This window comes from Coregonus lavaretus, assembly GCF_964263955.1.
Source record: "Coregonus lavaretus genome assembly, chromosome: 13".
NCBI classification, from domain to species: Eukaryota; Metazoa; Chordata; class Actinopteri; order Salmoniformes; family Salmonidae; genus Coregonus; species Coregonus lavaretus.
This window is the reverse complement of record NC_140000.1, coordinates 24,436,503-24,456,767: the sequence shown is the minus strand read 5'-3', so window position 1 is coordinate 24,456,767 and position 20,265 is coordinate 24,436,503. Positions and strand designations below refer to the sequence as shown.

At 42.4% G+C, this 20,265-nt stretch overlaps 1 pseudogene across 1 annotated transcript in view; it reads left to right on the top strand.

Moving 5' to 3' along the window:
- Positions 1-20,265, top strand: part of LOC311139988 (thrombospondin type-1 domain-containing protein 7A-like) — a 70,884-nt pseudogene that overhangs the window by 32,157 nt on the left and 18,462 nt on the right. The window contains exons 2-5 of the transcript in view: positions 1,076-1,907; positions 7,341-7,595; positions 8,373-8,554; positions 18,000-18,068. The product of the transcript in view is annotated as a thrombospondin type-1 domain-containing protein 7A-like (transcript). The remainder of the gene's footprint in view (positions 1-1,075; positions 1,908-7,340; positions 7,596-8,372; positions 8,555-17,999; positions 18,069-20,265) is intronic.

Below are 20,265 nucleotides of genomic sequence, written 5' to 3'. Positions count from 1 at the left end.
CCTGAATCACAACTATATATGATACATGTGTAGTCTGACAGCAGGGCATTGATCTAGTGTTGATATAGGGGGAAATAAAACAGCCATGTGTGATGTGCTTTGAGGCTTCTGTGGACATGCTTGACACGCTGATTGAAGCCAGTTCCTACCAGCAAGATCAGCAGCTGAGAGAGGAGATGAGTCCACTAATAGGCTGTCATCTGAGGCATTTGCGTCTGATAATTGCAGGAAATGTTTCAGCCTGTTTCATCCAGACTAGTGTCCTTTGTCATCCACAGGGGGGCAATCGGTTCATGGGGCATCATGGGTAAACACAAGGCACCCTCACCCGGATACCACTCAGCCTGAGGCCACGCTCTAACACAATCAATTGGCTGTAGATGGAAGGGGTTGGTGTGAGGTGAAGCTGTCCATTAGTCTCCTCTTCTTTCTCGGTTGTTCTGTGCTATCACTAGCCTGTGGATAACAGTGTCAGAGCACAACATGGTCACGGATTAGGTTGAGCTGAATGACTCAATGAACAACACTGCTATTAAGCCGCACCTTTTTTAGTGTGATGAGGTTTGGTGTGGGGCTAAAAGCCAGAGAAAGCTCTCGTGTTACGGCTGCAATGGAGACTTCATTCAGAGTAATAACGTGGAGCTGAAAGGGGAGCTATAGTCGAATAGCTGATGTACTAATCTTTTAGTGCATGAATTGTAAATGTGCTGTATGTCTCTGTCGGCGGGTATGAAGGCGTGGTCGGGGTTCTTTATGACATTATTGGTCTCCATCGATCCGTCCACTGCGCCTGCGGATGTGGGTTAATTCTACGTCCTGGTTGATATTTGTATGGTTTGCTTTTTCCAAATGATCCAGAAACTACCGCCCCAGAACCCTACCACTGTACCACTAAATTCCCTCATCACCAAGTACATTAATGCAATTTGATCAAGTAAGCCCTAAAATAATCAATTTGCCATCAATTGATATACTGTATAGTGTACACTATATCCACTTTACCATTTGATGTTAAAATTCCTAATTCTTGCCTATTTCAATGTTATTTTAACCCTGTCTGTGTTGTGTTCCCAAGGGCCATGGGGCAGATGCATGGGCAGTGACTGTGGCCCAGGAGGCAGCCAGAGTCGGGCTGTGTGGTGTGCCCATGTGGACGGCTGGACCACCCTCCACACTAACTGTGACCAGTCCCAGCGGCCTTCCAACCAGCAGAACTGCTTCCGTGTGTGTGACTGGCACAAGGACCTTTACGACTGGCAACTGGGTGCCTGGAACCAGTGTGTGTCCGTGTCAGCAAGGACCTTTGGGGGCATGCGGCCATACGTATGCAATGGGGGTGAGGAGGGCATTCAGACTCGGGAGGTGGGCTGCATACTAAAGTCTGACGAGTCTCCCGGAGAGGACACCATCTGTGAGTACTTTGAGCCCAAGCCTCGACTAGAGCAGGCCTGCCTCATCCCCTGCCCTCAGGACTGTGTAGTGTCTGAGTTCACCCCCTGGACGTCCTGCTCAAAAACCTGTGGAACCGGCCTAAAGAACCGGGTGCGCAGTGTCCTGGTGCCTCCGCTCTTCGGGGGTTCCGCCTGCCCCAACCTGACCGAGTTCCAGACCTGTAAGCCAGGGCCTTGTAAGGGGCCTGAGGGGGTGTACAGCCTCAGGGTGGGGCCCTGGACGTCCTGTTCTCTCCCCATTTCCCGGCCGGTGCGGCAGGCCAAGCGTAGGAAGGGTAAAGGGGGGGCCAGGGAGAGGCCTGGGGTCAAAGACCCTGATACTAGGGAGCTGATCCAGAAGAAACGGACCAGGAACCGGCTCAACAGGCAGGAGAGTCCCTTCTGGGACATCCAGGTGGGATACCAGAGTCGCACGGTGTCCTGTGCACACAGGAACGGGAGCACGGTGGGACTCAGGTAAGTGGCTCAGCATCAGTATTTCAGGGTCTGGGGTAATGCTGTTGTCTTAGTTTGTGTCTGTGTGCTGGTTGTCCTTTAAAATTGTACTTTTACTCTAAATGGGCAAACCATGATATTTCATTGGTCATAGGAAACCATGTGTTTTTGTCCTTTCAGAACTGTAATTCTGTGAGTCATCATAGTGAGTTATCTCTTGGCGTGTCATTAAATAACACTCAATCTTAAAATAGGCACAAACCTGCCACATATCTAAACAGGCCCTTGTAACAGGCCCCCTTGTTTTTATCTCCTTCAGAACTGTAAGCACAGTATTATGTTGTGATGTGATGTACTGTACTGATGTACAGTGGATGACAGGTAGGGGAATGGTTATTTGTCTCTGCTTTGCTGTCAAAGCAATGGAGCACTCCCACTTTCTGGTGTCTACTTTCAACTCTATATTCACTGGTGCTCATTCCATGTCAGGGATTGAATCGTAGCCAGCACTTTGTAAAGTACTTTGAAAAGTCTTCTGTGATCTTCGACTGTAAAACAGCAGGATGAGTTGCACAATGCACATCATTGTATTGGTATTGTTACGTGTGAGGAAAGAGAAAAGCATTTCAAATCAAAAAGCTTGATTACTAAGAGTAATTTCAGTTCAACTTAAAAAAGTACAGTCATTTATTTTTAAATGATTTTAGATGATTCAGGTTCTTCACATACTGTATCTTATATGCAATATATAGTAGACAAGACTGCATGCGTGCCCTTCAAGTAAACAGACATTTCCTTGGGCCCTGTCTTGGCTTGAGGCTGTCCCTAACCCTGTCTTGCCTTGAAGCTCTTTATTTGGCGTTGAATGATGTCTTTGTTTTATGCTGAGTGACAGTAACTTCAAATGTCAGCATGGTACCTCTCATCTTAGAATCCATGAGGTCTTTCATCTCTAGCAAGGAGAGCTACGGTCTCCGTTATATAGCATTATATCCACATTATGTATGTGTCACATGCCATAGATTTGATCAATTATGTACTAAATACATTAATTAATGCGCTGTTGGTGCAAACTTCTCAGCAGTGGCTGGGATCAAATATTTCAAAAGAACCGTGAAAATAAATCTCATGCCCTTAGGAACGTAAATATTAATATTTTATTTGTTTATTTCTAGTTCTGAAATATTCATAATTGTTTTTGCCACTTCAGAAAAGTGGAACAAACTTCCCAGCAAACCAAAATAGTTTCTGTGGAAGTTCCCAGAACATTCGTTAGGTTGCGGCAATGTTCTCATAACGCAAAAACTGTCCAGTTGTGATGATGATTATACAATGTTTGTATAAAACATTTGCCTGATGTTGCAAGAATGTTCCCAGAACGTTGCTCTCATATTTTGTTGTGTTATTACATTACCTGGAAACCTAATGAGAACATTTGGGGGAATGTTCTGTGGTGGTTGTTACAGATGTTGTGCACAATATCTTAGTGAATGTTAAGAGAACATTCCAAGGATATTTCATTTAAAACATAAAAAAACCCACATTTTGTTATCAAAAACATTCTTTGTATGTTTTTGGGATGTTATCATCCTAATGTTAGATAAAACCCTAACTAGAACTTAATGAGAATCTTCGCTAATGTTCTGAAAATGTTCCCGGTTTGCTGGGTTCTCTCTGAACAGATAACCCAGTGAATCTAGGCAGTCGTCTTCCGAACATATTGCTGACTTCATTTCCCATTTTGTTTGATCATCATCTGTGATCATTGGGCCACAGCTTTCTCTTGACTCATTAGACTTTGCTATAGCCTGGTTGTAGAATAGTGTCTGGCTTCACATGTAATCATATGAAATCAGCATGCATGTGTAGGCTATTTACTGTAGGTTCCAGCTTGCATGGTGGCCTCTGAGGTTTCCATTTACCACCAGAAGCACTTCTAGAAAGTATAACTTTATATATTTTAGTTCAAATTTGAGTGTCCCAAATGGCACCATGCTTATGTTTCTCTTCACTGGCCTCATTGGCCTTACAACCATTCCACTCTGTTTTCTAAACTGTGTTTTCATCAAGGCGCTAAATAAGATTGTTAAAGGATTTCTCACAGGGTTTCACATTCCCTGACCCACATAGCACAGCCTGTTTTGTAGGCTTCAATTGTACAACATATTTCTTAGCCAAAGTCTTGTCTAATAATAATAATATGCCATTTAGCAGACGCTTTTATCCAAAGTGACTTACAGTCATGTGCGCATACATTTTTACGTATGGGTGGTCCCGGGGATCGAACCCACTACCCTGGCGTTACAAGCACTATGCTCTACCAATTAAGCTACAGAGGACCATGTTTGTGTTCAATGTGGATATTCTTCAAAAACCAAACTCTGTTTTGTGGAATTTCATGGAATTTCTTGTTGTTTGTTGTATAACCTTTAGTGGTTTTAAAATGAGAGTTTGAGGGTTTTTGAAATGTTATTACTCTCTTATTTCAAATGAAATTGTTTGTCTGTCCCTATTCTGTCTGACGGAGATACAAAAATAATGACTACTTTCAAGACTTCAAAACCCCCAAAACAATGCAGAATATAATAAAAAGTCGACACAACAAAAACATTAAATACTGAAAGGGATCGAGTTGCCGTGAAAAGGGTCAATGGACGCTTTAAGGCTTTTTAAGCATGTGTGAAGTTTCATCTGAGTCAGGAAGCGAGCCATTATCCTCACTGTGTCACAAAACCTTTGTTTTAATTCCTGAATGTTTTTCACTGAGAATTAACTCTATCAGCGTGCCTTGTTGGCAGCACAACTAATCTCGTTGTGACGTCACACCTGCAGGCCCACCACATCAAATAATTCAAGGGTATCTTGATCTGTGGAGACAGAGGGGTTAAAAACACAACTCAGACTCTTTTTCAAGCGTTTTCAAACCATTTCTAGCCGAAGTGCGAGAAGCTAGAGGTGAAGGTTGGCATTGGCGTCGTCTAAATGAGAGGTTTCTAAATGAAGCAGAGCTGTAATTAGCACTAAAAGCTCATCAGCTGCAACGCCTCAGGGGAAAGACGATGCACACTGCAGAGCGAGGAACAGAAAATGGTTGGCTTTAATTCCTAATAATTTGAAGGAGCTTAAAGAGGCAGCGTTTATTCATTAGCTCTAATTGCAAGTTGAATGATTAACAGAGTGATTGCTTTTGGTGATTGATCAGTTGTTGTTACCACTCTAATGCTTTTGAGGCACAACCCTTCAGAATTGATGTAGGTATGAACCTAGTATAAGTAACTTTATGTTTCGTATTGAATTACATGTACAAAACCCCTCTTTTTCATGGCCCTTCGAGCCGGATTTGAAACAGCAATCAAATTCACTACCTAAATGTGGGGGCTGTTGTACAAAACCCTTTACAACTTTTTTTATGCATGTTTATTAAGGTGTGATGACTGATGGGTTGAGGACTAGGGTTCAATGCCAGTCCGTTCCCTAAGGATTCTTGAGTACAGCTTATTACAACATGCTTAGTATAACGTAAATGCTACTATAGTACAAGTATTAGTTCAATATAGTACATGATAGTATTAGTATAATGTACTTACAGTGCATTCGAAAAGTATTCAGACCCCTTGACTTTTTCCACATTTTATAACGTTACAGCCTTATTCTAAAATGGATTCAATAGTTTTTTTCCCTCATCAATCTATACACAATACACCATTATGACATAGCAAAAACTGCTTTTTAGAAATATTTGCTAATTTATATAAGTATTCAGACCCTTTACTCAGTATTTTGTTGAAGCACCTTTGGCAGCGATTACAGCCTCTAGTCTTCTTGGGTATGATGCTACAAGCTTGGCACACCTGTATTTCGGGAGTTTCTCCCATTCTTCTCTGCAGATCCTCTCAAGCTCTGTCAGGTTGGATGGGGAGCGTTGCTGCACAGCTATTTTCAGGTCTCTCCAGAGATGTTCTATCGGGTTCAAGTCCAGGCTCTGGCTGGGCCACTCAAGGACATTCAGAGACTTGTCCCGAAGCCACTCCTGTGTTGTCTTGGCTGTTGAAAGGTGAACCTTTGCCCCAGTCTGAGATCCTGAGTGCTCTGGAGCAGGTTTTTATCAAGGATCTCTCTGTACTTTGCTCCGTTCATCTTTTTCTCGATCCTGACTAGTCTCCCAGTCCCTGCCGCTGAAAAACATCCCCACAGCATGATTCTGCCACCACCATGCTTCATTCAGGCCAAAGAGTTCCATCTTGGTTTCATCAGACCAGAGAATCTTGTTTCTCATGGTCTGAAAGTCTTTAGGTTCCTTTTGGCAATCTCCAAGCGGGCTGTCATGTGCCTTTTACTGAGGAGTGGCTTCCGTCTGGCCACTCTACCATAAAGGCCTGATTAGTGGAGTGTTGCAGAGATGGTTGTCCTTCTGGAAGGTTCTCCCATCTCCAAAGAGGAAGTTTGGCGCTCTGTCAGAGTGACCACTGGGTTCTTGGTCACCTCCCTGACCAAGGCCCTTCTCCCCCGATTGCTCAGTTTGACCTTGCGGCCAGCTCTGGGAAGAGTCTTGGTGGTTCCAAACTTCTTCCATTTATTGATGGAGACCACTGTGTTCTTTGGGACCTTTAATGCTGCAGAATTATTTTGGTACCCTTCCCCAGATCTGTGCCTCGACACAATCCTGTCTCGGAGCTCTAAGGACAATTCCTTCGACCTCATGGCTTGGTTTTTGATCTGACATGCACTGTCAACTGTGGGACCTTATATAGACAGATGTGTGCCTTTCCAAATCATGTCCAATCAATTGAATTTATCACAGGTGGACTCCAATCAAGTTGTAGAAACATCTCAAGGATAATCAATGGAAACAGGATGCACCTGAGCTCAATTTCGAGTCTCATAGCGAAGGGTCTGAATACTTATGTAAATAAGGTATGTCTGTTTAAAATGTTTAATACATTTGCAAAAATATCTAAAAACCTGTTTTCGCTTTGTCATTATGGGGTATTGTGTGTAGAATGCTGAGGATTGTATTTTATTTTATCCATTTTAGAAAAAGGCTGTAACGTAACAAAATGTGGAAAAAGTCAAGGGGTCTGAATACTTTCCGAAGGCACTGTACGTCCAGCTCATTGATGAATGACCCCTGGCTTCCCATTGTCTTCCGACAGGTGGTAGCGTCAATCCTACACAATGCTCTATCTGACGTAAGACAATGTGTGCTTCTTTGATGAATGATACACTGCAATAGACAGTACGAAAACCAACATTCCACAAATTCTACCTCAAAATGTACCTCGACTGACTTTGAAACCCACTGACCACTAATGCTTTGGTCTAGGACCACCAGCACACACAGGGCTCCCTCAGGACCAGCTTTCACATCCACTGTCTCAAATTGCAGGCAGACCGCAGACAGATCTCAGATTACTGACCTTGCCACTTCTGTTCTCACCTCTCCTCTGTGTTCAGTCGGTGTCTACCCAGGGACCTCCCTCTGACGGTCCAGTCCTGCATCCTCGCTAAGGACTGTGAGCTGAGCGAGTGGGCAGACTGGGGCCCCTGCTCCAAGGCCTGTGTAGACCCAGACCCTGAGTCCCCCCGGGGCCAACGCTCCAGGACCAGACGCATGCTCCAGTTCTCCGTGGGGGAGGGGGAGGACTGCCCGCCGCTGGAGGAGACAGAGCCATGTGACCCCCAGTGGGATGGAGTACCGCCCTGTGCCACGTGAGTGAGGATGTATGGCTGTATGTGTGGAAGTTCTAGTTTTACACTAAATATATGGTGAGAAAGATACTGAACAATCATGAGAGGCCTAGAGCTTGAAAGTGGGTTAAATCAATGTTGTATTAGTGGAATTTAAAATTACGTAATGTCGTGTCCAAATGTAATGTATTACACAGTAGGATCAGTGTGTCTAAAGATACTACTGTACATAGTTCAGGAACCTGATAGCCCTCCAGGAAATGTTCAACCAATTGGAACCACTTAGTGCACTAACATCCCAAAGTCTACTGGATTCTCACTGACAGAGGTGATACATTCCTCCTGTTGATTTCCCATTAGCTACTTCACCTAGCTAATTTGCTCTCCTGGGTGACCCTTAGGAGTTTGTTTGTGTGGGCCTGTGTGTGTGGTGGAGGAGAGAGCATATGGAGAAAGATTGGTGCCGTAACATAGCCTTTGAAAATGGATTATTTTTAGAACTAAAATGTACCTTTTCATATTACTCATGTGTTACATGGATTGGAAGCAATTAGCCAAAAATGGAGCTGATAGCTATTGAAGTTGAAATGGAACGATAAGGATTAGTGTAATTCAAGTTTGGCAGCTGCAGCTGCAGCCTCAGATGCAGGTTGAACAGATCAACACACAAGTCACAAATGTGTTTTTATAGCACAGACATGTCAGGGATTTGATTAGCTAAAGAAACCTCAGTCAGATTACAAATGTGTTTTGACAGCATAACACCCACACACCCATCTCTGTCTGTCACCGTCACAGTTACACATGGAGGACTACAGAGTGGAGCGACTGTAGAGTGGACTCGTTGCTAAGCCAACAGGACCGTCGGCGTAGCAACCAGACCGGCCTGTGTGGTGGAGGGCTCCAGAATCGAGAGGTGTACTGTGTCCAGGCCAACGCCGAACTGCTGACCTACCTCAACAACCTCAAAGACAAAGATGGTAATGAGGCTTTTCTATATATAACACTTTTCTATAACAAAGTATTTCCTATATGTAAGGGACAAATCGAAATGTACTGGGGGGGAGGGGCTGGTCCAACTCAAGGTGTCATAAAAAAAATATCCCCAACGTAAAAAATATTTTCACATGACCCTCACCTTGTGCATTAAAATAAATGGAACACCCTCCCCCCTCATAGAATGAACTCAAAATAATGTTTACGACCACAAATAACAATAACTTTAGTGACCCTGTATTTATAAACGTGTATATCGACTTCAGCATACTTTTGTTTCACAGTCGATGGGCCAGGTTGGGGTTCACCGACCATCCCAGACGAGCTCACTCTCCCTGCCTGTTTCATGAACACTACAATCAGAACCGGCTGCAGACAATGATCAGCTAGGGGGAAATCAGATTTTCAACATTTTGATGCCATATTTATAATTATATAAAATATTGTATATGCAACGAGTTTTCCACCAACAGCTTTCTGTGCCAATGAACCATACAACCAATAAACAAAGCATACCAACATTGGGCACTTCGATATCATGGTTTGTGTTTTCAACACCACAATAAATAGACTATGTCAATCTCGACAAACAGAAAATGCATCCCTCCCTACCGTGTAGGCTTACCCAGTATCAAAGGCTTGGCTTGACAATCTCTGAATGTCATAAAACTTTTTGGTGTTTTGCAATAGATGTCTCTTTCCATTCATCAATTGGCCGCTGCACAGTTTGGATTGATTGATTGATTTTATTTGTCAGTAAAAATCTCCAATTTGGACTCCAGACCAAAGGACACATTTCCACCGATCTAATGTCCATTGCTCGTGTTTCTTGGCCCAAGCAGGTCTCTTCTTCTTATTGGAGTCCTTTAGTAGTGGTTTCTTTGCAGCAATTCGACCATGAAGGCCTGATTCACACAGTCCCCTCTGAACAGTTGATGTTGAGATGTGTCTGTGACTTGAACTCTGTGAAGCATTTATCTGGGCTGCAATTTCTGAGGCTGGTAACTCTAATGAACTTATCCTCTGCAGCAGAGGTAACTCTGGGTCTTCCATTCCTGTGGCGGGCCTCATGAGAGCCAGTTTCATCATAGCGCTTGATGTTTTTTGCGACTGCAATTGAAGAAACTTTCAAAGTTCTTTAAATGTTCCGTATTGACTGACCTTCATGTCTCAAAGTAATGATGAACTGTCGTTTCTCTTTGCTTATTTGAGCTGTTCTTGCCATAATATGGACTTGGTCTTTTACCAAATAGGGCTATCTTATGTAGCCCCCCCTACCTTGTCACAACACAACTGATTGGCTCAAATGCATTAAGAAGGAAATAAATTCCACAAATTAACTTTTAAGAAGGCACACCTGTTAATTGAAATGCATTCCAGGTGACTACCTCATGAAGCTGGTTGAGAGAATGCCAAGAGTGTGCAAAGCTGTCATCAAGGCAAAGGGTGGCTATTTGAAGAATCTCAAATATAAAATATATTTTGATTTGTTTAACACTTTTTTCTGTTACTACATGATTCCGTATGTGTTATTTCATAGTTTTGATGTCTTCACTATTATTCTACAATGTAAAAAATAGTAAAAATATAGAAAAACCCTTGAATGAGTAGGTGTGGCCAAACTTCTGACTGGTAGTGTATATACACAAAGATTTAAAAAATACGTTGGGGACTTATTTCCATTCTGGTCCCTATTTTTTACATAAATTCATATACAATTACATAGATACAGACACATTACAGAGATAGAGATGAAAAAAAGCTCAACCTCCAGATGAGTATGAGGGGGGAGTTTAAGTACAATTCTTACAAGCTTGTTTGGCTGGTAGCATATTCTTTAGATGTTTAGGGCTGCTGGTGAACCATCATGTGCAGGCATAATGAAAGTGACACGCGACTAGCGCACTAGCTAGGTTTCCATCTAATCGGCGACAGATTTTCATGACAATATTCTAAAATCTTAATAAAAACAATATGCCATTTCAGCGATTCCTTTAGGAAAATTTGGTGCCAGACAACATGACAGGGAAGATTTTAATTTACCGGACATTTGAGAAATGTACCAGTCATCCATATGCATTCAGATCCGACCTGGAGCAGGCAGCGCCATCAGTAAACGAGGGATATTGGCCAAATGAGCCACATTTACGTGTTCTGAAAAACAGCCTATAACAAATTACTAAAACACTTTTCCTTGTGTTTCAACATGTAGCATATGCAAAACTTGATAGACTATTTTTTTATTGGCTTTTAGGGCATTGCATGAATAGGCCTATAGGCTTAGGTGTCCGCTGTATGATTTTAACATTTTAATAAATATATATAGCCTATATAAAGGAAGAGAAGCTTAGGCCTAACCCCAGAGAGATAGAGAGAGATCGAGATATGCCGGTGGCATGCTACGACACCGACATGCATTTCTTTATGTCAGATGGCTACTGCGTCTGCTATACAGATATAGACGTACAGAAGGAGGCTAATTCGTACATTTTCAGAATATTTTGTATAAAGATAAACATTATATTGTTAGATTATAGGAGTAACTCTGGTAGGCCTGAAACAGTCTTCCTCACCTCAAGTTCAACTGTCAGAGTCAGTTGGAGTGATGGGGCGCATTGCCTTCATATCATAGGTCTGCAGTAGCTAAAGCTTAATAATAGCCACACCATAACAAACCTTCACAAATGTTTCTACATTTTATTAGGGTAATATCAAAAGTAAGTCATTGTTTAACTCTTCGGAGTCTGGAGCTTTTTTGGCCGTTTTTGGGTACCTTCAATTTTGCCCTGATATACTACATAAAGAAATGTTTACCAGACCAATGTTGGGTATCTTTTTTTTCAGCACAACCTCACCTATATGATCTGTTAGTAAGTTTTTCACTTTGACATACTATTTCAACACACTGGACCCAAACACACACAGAAAACACAAAGTCCGTTTAGAAAAAAGATGGTTTTTTTATTGTAAAACCCTCAAACATGGTGAACCAAGCATTTAAAAAGCTTCAAATTGAACCACAAGGTGCAAATATGAACATATAAAAGTATTTTGGTGATATATACAAGCAATAAATAACTATTTACAATAAAAAGTAGGTATAACCACTGGCGTTTTTCTTCTATTCTAACCCTAAACCTTTTTGTGCCACTCCTCAAAACAGTTTCTGTCCAAAATGAAAAAAAAAGCTTCAAATTGAACCACAAAGTGCAAATATGAACATATAAAAGTATTCTTGAGATATATACAAGCAATACACAACTATTTACAAAAAAAGTAGGTATAGCCACTGGCCTTTACCCTATTTGTGCCACTCTTCAAAACAGTTCCTGTCCACAATGACACAGAGAGCCACATCACAGGCCTTGCACTTCCATGGTGTGACAAACCTCTTCTTGTCAACTTGTTTACAGCGTTGACAAACCCTGCGGCCTGCTGTGGCTTTGTCTTTGGCCTCTGCAACATTGGCAATGGCCACAGAAACATGGCTGGTGCTTTTTTGAAGTGGAACCCCTGTCTGGGTCACTCCGCACAGCTGGGCCACAAGTTCTGCCACAAAGTTCTTGTGCGTCATGGGTGTGACCTGTTGGGTCGCACTGATGTCACAGTGCAGGATGTATGCATTTGTTGTTCCCATGTCCAAAAAATGCAGGAAGAGGGTACGGTACCAGCGAGCAGTTCTGCGATGGGTTGAGTAATACTGGAGAAGCTGGTCTGACAGGTCAACCCCTCCCATGTACTTATTGTAGGCCATGATGGGGGTAGGGCAGGGAATGTCTTTTGCTACCCAGCGTCCAGGTCCTTCCTTCACCTTCCTCTTGATTGTCTCGCCCGAAAACGCTGGGTGGATTGTGGAGCACACCGACACCTCCCGCGTATCCATCCACTTCACAAAGACCAGGCGATCCTCTCTGATCCATCTCACAGACCCCCTCTTCGATTTGCTGGTGAGGGCATTTTCTCTGCCACTAGGACACCCTTTTCTGTTGCTTCTGTAGGTCCCACAGGCTCCAAACTTCATACTTCCCAAACTCAGGAACAGTTTTGGGCTGGTGTAGAAATTGTCCATATAAATATGGTATCCTGTACCAAGATGTGATGGCTGAATGAGGTCCATAACAGCATCATATGAAAGTCCATGCACGCTGGGTGTGTGTGCTTTCCCAACATACACGTTGAAGTTTAGAGTGTAGCCATTGTTAGACTCTGCCAACACAAAGAGCTTGATCCCCCATTTGTTAGGCTTGTCCTTCATGTACTGGGTCATGCCAGTTTTGGCTTTTGTAGCCACCATCCTCTCGTCGACTGACAGTTCCTTCTTAGGATGGTAATGAGCCTGGCAGGCAGTGCGAATGTCGTCCATCAGAGGTTTGACCCTGAACAGTTTGTCATGCTGGGGTGTACCTTTGCGCTGGTCATTTATGACATCCTCCTCTGGATCACTTAGGTGGATGTTCCATGAGATGGACCGGAATCTGTCTCTTGGCATGACCTTCGCTGGCAATGAAACAGACAATATGTGGCTTTGTTTCCAGTAGTCCTGGATACTAGGCAGAGTCACCAATGAGGTGTAGATGAGGAGACCCAGAAATCTGTGCAGTTCCTCCACATCAACGTCAGTCCACTGATATTTGCTCCCCTTCTGCTGATTTCTTGCTGCCTGTTTGTTGGTGTTTCTGCAGATTGTCCTCATTGTATCTGCGGCGAAGTAGAGCAGGAAGAGGTCCTTTGGTGTGTGCCCTGAATGCAAATCCACCTGGGCTCCTGGTGGTCTGCGGGGCATGAACCTACTGGCTTGTGGGGCAGTGTCAGGATCAGTCTCTGTTTTCCATGGCTCAGAGCTCTGTTCTGGCTGTGCTGCTGACTGGGCTGGAGATCTTGACCTGGTCTTGGCCTGATCCTTCCTTCCACGCCCCCTCTGTGATGGCCTCCGTCGGCTTGTTGTGGGGGTGGGGGCTGTTGATGGCCCAGGCTGCTCGTCGTCGTCGTCGTCACTATACAAAACAGGTAAACGGATTCAAGATTATTCAAAGTTCAAGATGTTCATTGGCATTTGCACTACAGTGAAGTAGAATAGAATACTATAGTAAGATAAACGAAAGCAATAAAACAAATTCATTTTAGAAAAATGTTTGTCTTCTTACCTCACGTTTTCAGCAACAAAATCAGGGTCCTCGAAGTCATCCTGGCCACTCTCATTGTCTGACGACGAACTTTCCAAAGTTTCTTCATCGCTCATTTGGAATAACAAGTCGACGGCTTGTTCAACGTGAAGTGTGCGCCTCATATTGCTTCACAAAAACGATACTGCTGACAATAAAACTCTTGAAATACTAACAATTGAAATACTAACTCGTGAAAAACTCTCCAAAACTACTCATGAACTGAACTAATTCCTCTCGTTCGTTCTTTCGCAATGGCTAGTTGTCATGGGAATGAATGTTTATATACTCGTGTGCATCCTGAAGAACCGGGTTAGCACAAGCACACGTTTTTTTCCGTTCCTTTTTATCACAAAAGACGACAAAGTTATTATAATAAATGCAAAGCGCTCATAAAAGAGCGCATATTTTGACGCACTTTTTTCATGGAATTGAAATTATCATAACTTTGGTTTTAGTTGGTGTATTTACATGAAACAAACACTCAAAACGTAGCTTCGGGTCTCCATTTCTGCATGAAATCGACGGCAGCCCTCTGCGTCACTTGGTTTGGATGCTGCGCGGTCCTAAAGCCGGCCCGCGATTTGAACGCGCCGAAGCGTTCGCCGACTCGGAAGAGTTAAATGGAAAATATGAGCAGAAGAGCAAATGTAAATCAGGGGGAAAATGTGCTACACACAACCCTCCCCAAAGCAAAAAACTAGTTTGACAATCCTCCCCTATTTTGGACCACCCGACCCCAAAGTAAATTTAGATCTGTCCCTAACACTTTCTTATAACTTTCCTGTGTAAAACTGTCTCAATACCAAAAAACAAATGCATATCTGATGTTATGTATGTTCATAAACCATTCAACCATCTCATGTGTAATAATCAACATCAAAGAAGACTATGCTATAACATGACAAATTTAGTCCCACGTCTGATATTGTTGCATGTCTCAAGTTTGTAAAGGTTGTACGAAACAGTCCCAAATCTTTCACAACAACAAAGACAAAATTGTCACATGTTGGCACACCAAATTATTTCAGCATCAGAGACATGTCATCCTGTTTGTTGTCTTGTGTCTAACAAATTCAGCAACACACATTGTCATGTACAGTATTCACAGTTCCATATCTTGTGTCCATTCCCACATTTCCTAACAACAGCAGTATCTGAATAACACCATTTATATCACGTTTTGTGCTATACAAATATCCTTATAGTGCATTACAGAATTACTGTAGCCATTACATAATTACCATAACACCTCTTGAACACTGCATACTGCAGCAAGAGTCAACAAGGGAAGTGGGGCTCCTTTCATAACATAACCTGCTTTGTGCATCGACTGTCCTGGTGTGACTCTTAAGCCTTAGAAAAGTGAGAACATTCCGGCTTTGACACTCAGACCTGTCAAGCCCAGTTGAAGTCAATGCTGCACTGGTAATTATATTAGCAAAGATTCTAAGACTAAGCACCACCAGTGGAGATGGTGTGAGAAAAACAAAAAGCATTTCCATTACGCAGGAAGCACAATTAGCTATTATATCAGGAGATGTTCCTGTCGTTGGAACGGTAATTGTTGGTGGAGTGATAATTGTATTCTGACAATATGTTTAGTGCACAGGAGAAAGTGCTAACTTGAGCATAAAGGGGGCAATCTGCAGTTCAAACAACAACAAAGTGTACACCCCGCCACTGATTTGGTAAACAGCTGAGGGATGAGGCTGGAGAAATGTAACCACTTTCAAATTCATAGACAGAGCTATTGATGCAAGGATACCATAGCTTTAGTTTCAACCATGTTTTGAGGCTATACAGTGTTTGTTTACAATTACGGTGTCTACACACATTGGAGTAAAACAAGTTTATATTTTGGATTCTGATGGGGTTAAACAGTTGAACTAAGCTCATGAGAAATGTATAAGTTATATTCTTTATTTGGATCAATGTGTATATATAATTAATTTAAACATTTTTAAAAACGATGTAGCAATCGCTGATTGCCCCTTTAAGTATGATTAAGATAGATTTATCTCTCCTGTTGTGACCGATGCACCACAGGGCACAAACACACACACAAACTCTGTGTGTCCTATCATGCACAGTACACACAGCAGTGACATCTACAGTGCCCAACATTTTGTTGGGTTACAAAGTGGGATTAAAATGGATTTAATTGTCATTTTTTTGTCAGCTATCTCCACAAAATACTCTAATGTCAAAGTGGAAGAAAAATTATATATATTTTTTTAATGTAATGGAAAATAAAGCTCTAATATGTCTTGATTAGATAAGTATTCAACCCCCTGAGTCAATACATGGTAGAATCACCTTTGGCAGTGATTACAGCTGTGAGTCTTTCTGAGTAAGTAGCTAAGAGCTTTGCACACCCAGATTGTACAATATTTGCACATTATTCAAAAAAAAGTATTAGAGCTCTGTCAAGTTGGTTGTTGATCATTGCTATACAGCCATTTTTAAGTGTTTCCATAGATTTTCAAGCCAATTTAAGTCAAAACTGTAACTAGGCCACTCAGGAACATTCAATGTTGTCTTGGTAAGCAACTCCAGTGTATATTTGGCCTTGTGTTTAAGTGAATTGCCCAGCTGATAGGTGACTTTGTCTCCCAGTGTCTGTTGGACAGCAGACTGAACAAAGGATTTTGCCTGTGCTTAGCTCTATTCCGTTTTCTTTTTATCCCAACAAAACTGCCTAGTCTTTGCCATTGCCAAGCATGCCCATAACATGATGCAGCCACCACCATGTTTGAAAATATGAAGAGTGGTACCCAGTGATGTGTTGTGTTGGATTTGCCCCAAACATAACGCTTTGTATTCAGGACAAAAAGTTATTACTTTAATGCCTTATTGCAAACAGGATGCAGGTTTTGGAATATTTGTGTTCTGTACAGGCTTCCTTCTTTTCACTCTGTCATTTATGTTAGTATTGTGGAGTAACTACAATGTTGTTCATTCATCCTCAGTTATCTCCTATCACAGCCATTAAACTCTTTAACTGTTTTAAAATCACCATTGGCCTCATGGTGAAATCCCTAAGTGGTTTCCTTCTTCGCCGGCAACTGAGTTAGGAAGGGTGCCTGCATCTTTGTAGTGACTGGGTGTATTGATACATCATCCAAAGTGTAATTAATAACTGCTCCATGCTCAAAGGGATATTCAATGTCTACTTTTTTTTACCCATCTACCAATAGGTGCCCTTCTTTGCGAACCATTGGAAAACCTCCCTGGTCTTTGTGGTTGAATCTGTGCTTGAAATTCACTGCTCGACTGAGGGACCTTACAGATAATTGTATGTGTGGGGTACAGAGATGAAATAGTCATTCGAAAATCATGCTAAGCACTATTATCACAGTCCATGCAACTTTTTATGTGACTTGTTAATCAAACTTTTACTCCTGAACTTATTTAGGCTTGCCGTAAACAAAAGGGTTGGATACTTATTGCCACAAGACATTACAGCTTTTCATTTTTAATTAATATACTAACATTTCTAAAAACATAATTCCACTTTGACATTATGGGGTATTGTGTGCCACAAAATCTCAATTTAATCTATTTTAAATTCAGTCTTTCACACAACAAAATTAGTGTGCAGTTAAAGATTGACTGACATTAAAGGACAATGTTTTTGTTGAAATGTATGTGTATGTTTGTGTTCCCACGTGTGTCTGTGTGTGTGTGTGTGCGTTGTGTGTGTGCATGTGCATGCGTTCCCATGTGTGTCTGTCTGAGTGTGTGTGAGTGCGTGTGTGTGGGAGTTAGACAGGAGAGTGTTCTTATCTTCCTGGCGCAGGATTCCTCTTACCCAATCAGGGGGTCATCTTCCCAGCTGCCATATAGATAGAGGCAGACACAGGCAGACAGTGGCTCAGTGAAGTCTGCAGCAACCACCACTGCATGCGTAAACTAAATCACCACGCTCTTAGAAGAACACATCCTTAAGCACAGGTCTAGGATCAGCTTACCCTCCCCAAATCCAAACCTTAACCATTCAAGAGAGGAAAATGCAAAACTGACTGTTGATCAGTTTCTCGGGTAACTAGACTGATCTTATTAGAGCACCTTCAATCTACATTTTTAAAGACCGACAAGTGTTTCCCTGTAGCGCTTCCCATTCTTATTTTTTCTACAAGCCTCAGTCTCATATTGGAAAACCACTAGACTCCTGTAATAGTGCTTAACATATGCCTCAACTTCCAAAACCCTCTCCCTTTCCAGTGACTGTGTTGCTAATAGTTGTATCTCCCTGTGCCTGCAGAGGGTCAGACCCCAAACCAGCAGAAGCCTAGTGTTCCCCCTCTTCTATCCATCAGCTTTGAAATTACAGGTAGGTGCTTTAGACCAACCCAAACCTCCTCCTCTCTCTGCCTTGTAGATCGCATTCTTCTCCTCCTTGCTGCTTCTCTCTTCTACTTGTATGTACTGTATGCATGTATTTATGTTTTGATGGATGATACTATGACAGTGTTTTGATAGGTTGGCCTCTCTGCAGATTTTGCATCTCAAGTGCTGTAGTTTTCTGAAACACCAACATGTGTTTTCAACTAAGTTCGTGCATATACGGTTTCAAGAAGTGGTATGGAAGAAGGACAACAAAGTATTTGCCTGGCATGTCAGGACCATTTCATAAACTTTTGTGGGAATGGTGAAATAACTCAGTGTTGTTTTTCCAAATGGAATATGCAAAGCATCTGTGAGATGTTTTTCCCCGTTTTGCTACTCTGGCACACAATAAGCGACACTCACATTAGTTGCACTAGGGACATTTGCCATTGTAGTTTCAATACAATGCAGGAAATACAAGCACATTGTATAAGTTGTGTAATGAAGATGCTGGGTTTTTCTTAATCACAAACAACACTACTCTGTTGGTCAACAATTTCTATTTGGAATGGATTGATGTACTTCGATTGAAGTCTGTTCTGCACACTAATAATACAAGGATTATCAGGCTTACCAAATGCAGTATTTGACTCTCAAAAATATTTGTAAGGGAATAATTCCTTTTGCAAATCAATTTCAAAGCTGTGCTTGCGTTTCGCTGTATATTCGGTATAATTATTTTTCAGCTTTCTTGACTTGATAAGACTTGAAGCTCTGAATATATTGTTGGCTGTCAGAGTTAGGGAAAGAGACGTGCAAGGACATCTTGATCTTCACAACCTGCTTAGTGAGAAAGTGTGTTTGTGTACAAGTGTAATTGATTGAAAGTGTTGCAACCGTTGATGCAATGTTTGGATCATAGATTGAGTGTGTGTACGTGTATGTGCATATTTACAGGTGTATGTGTCTACGTGTGTGTACGTCTGTTTGTGTCCACAAAGCTGATGGATAGAAGAGGGGGAACACTAGGCAGTATACTGGCGCCGACAAGGATGGCGGCCTCGCGACTAGCAGATCCTTTGTTAGCTTTCAGCGGCTGACCCAAAACATCGCCGGCGGAGGAGAGGCACTCGGAGCGGCCTGCTGGTTCGACTTAGGAGGCGCGCACACCACCCACCACTTCCAAGTATACTACTCGCTAATATTCAGTCTCTGGTTAACAAGCTCGACGAGCTCCGGGCAAGGATTTCTTTCCAGAGAGACATCAAGGCCTGTAACATACTTTGTTTCACGGAAACATGGCTCTCTGGGGATATTCTGTCAAAATCGGTCCAGCCAGATGGGTTCTCAGTTCATCGCGCAGACAGGACCGTATTATCTCCCAAGATAATTTTCTTGGGTTATAGTCACGGCTGTGTATATCCCCCTTCAAGCCGATACCACGACGGCCCTCAAAGAACTTCCCTGGAATTTATGCAAACTGGAAACCACATATCCTGAGGCTGCATTTATTGTAGCCAGGGATTTTAACAAAGCAAATTTGAGGACTAGGCTGCCGAAGTTCTATCAACATATCGACTGTTGTACTCGCGCTGCTAAAATTCTCGACCATTGCTATTCGAAATTCCGATATGGTTATAAGGACCTCCCCCGCCCTCCTTTCGGCAAATCTGACCACGACTCCATTTTGCTCCTCCCTTCCTATAGGCAGAAACTCAAACAGGAAGTACCCGTGCTAAGGACTATTCAACGCTGGTCTGACCAATCGGAATCCACACTTCAAGATTGTTTTGATCACGCGGACTGGGATATGTTCTGGGTAGCTCGCAAAAATAATTTAGACGAATACACTGATACGGTGACTGAGTTTATCAGGAAGTGTATAGAAGATGTTGCGCCCACTGTGACTATTAAAACCTACCCTAACCAAAATGGCAGCATTCGCGCAAAACTGAAAGCGCAAACCACCGCATTTAACCATGGCAAGGTGACTCGGAATATGGCAGAATACAAACAGTGTAGCTACTGACTCCGCAAGGCAATTAAACTGGCAAAACATCAGCATAGAGACAAAGTGGAGTCGCAATTCAACGGCTCAGACACAAGACGTATGTGGCAGGGTCTACAGACAATCACGGACTACAAAAGGAAAAACAGCCACGTTACCCACACTGACGTCTCGCTTCCAGACAAGCTAAAAA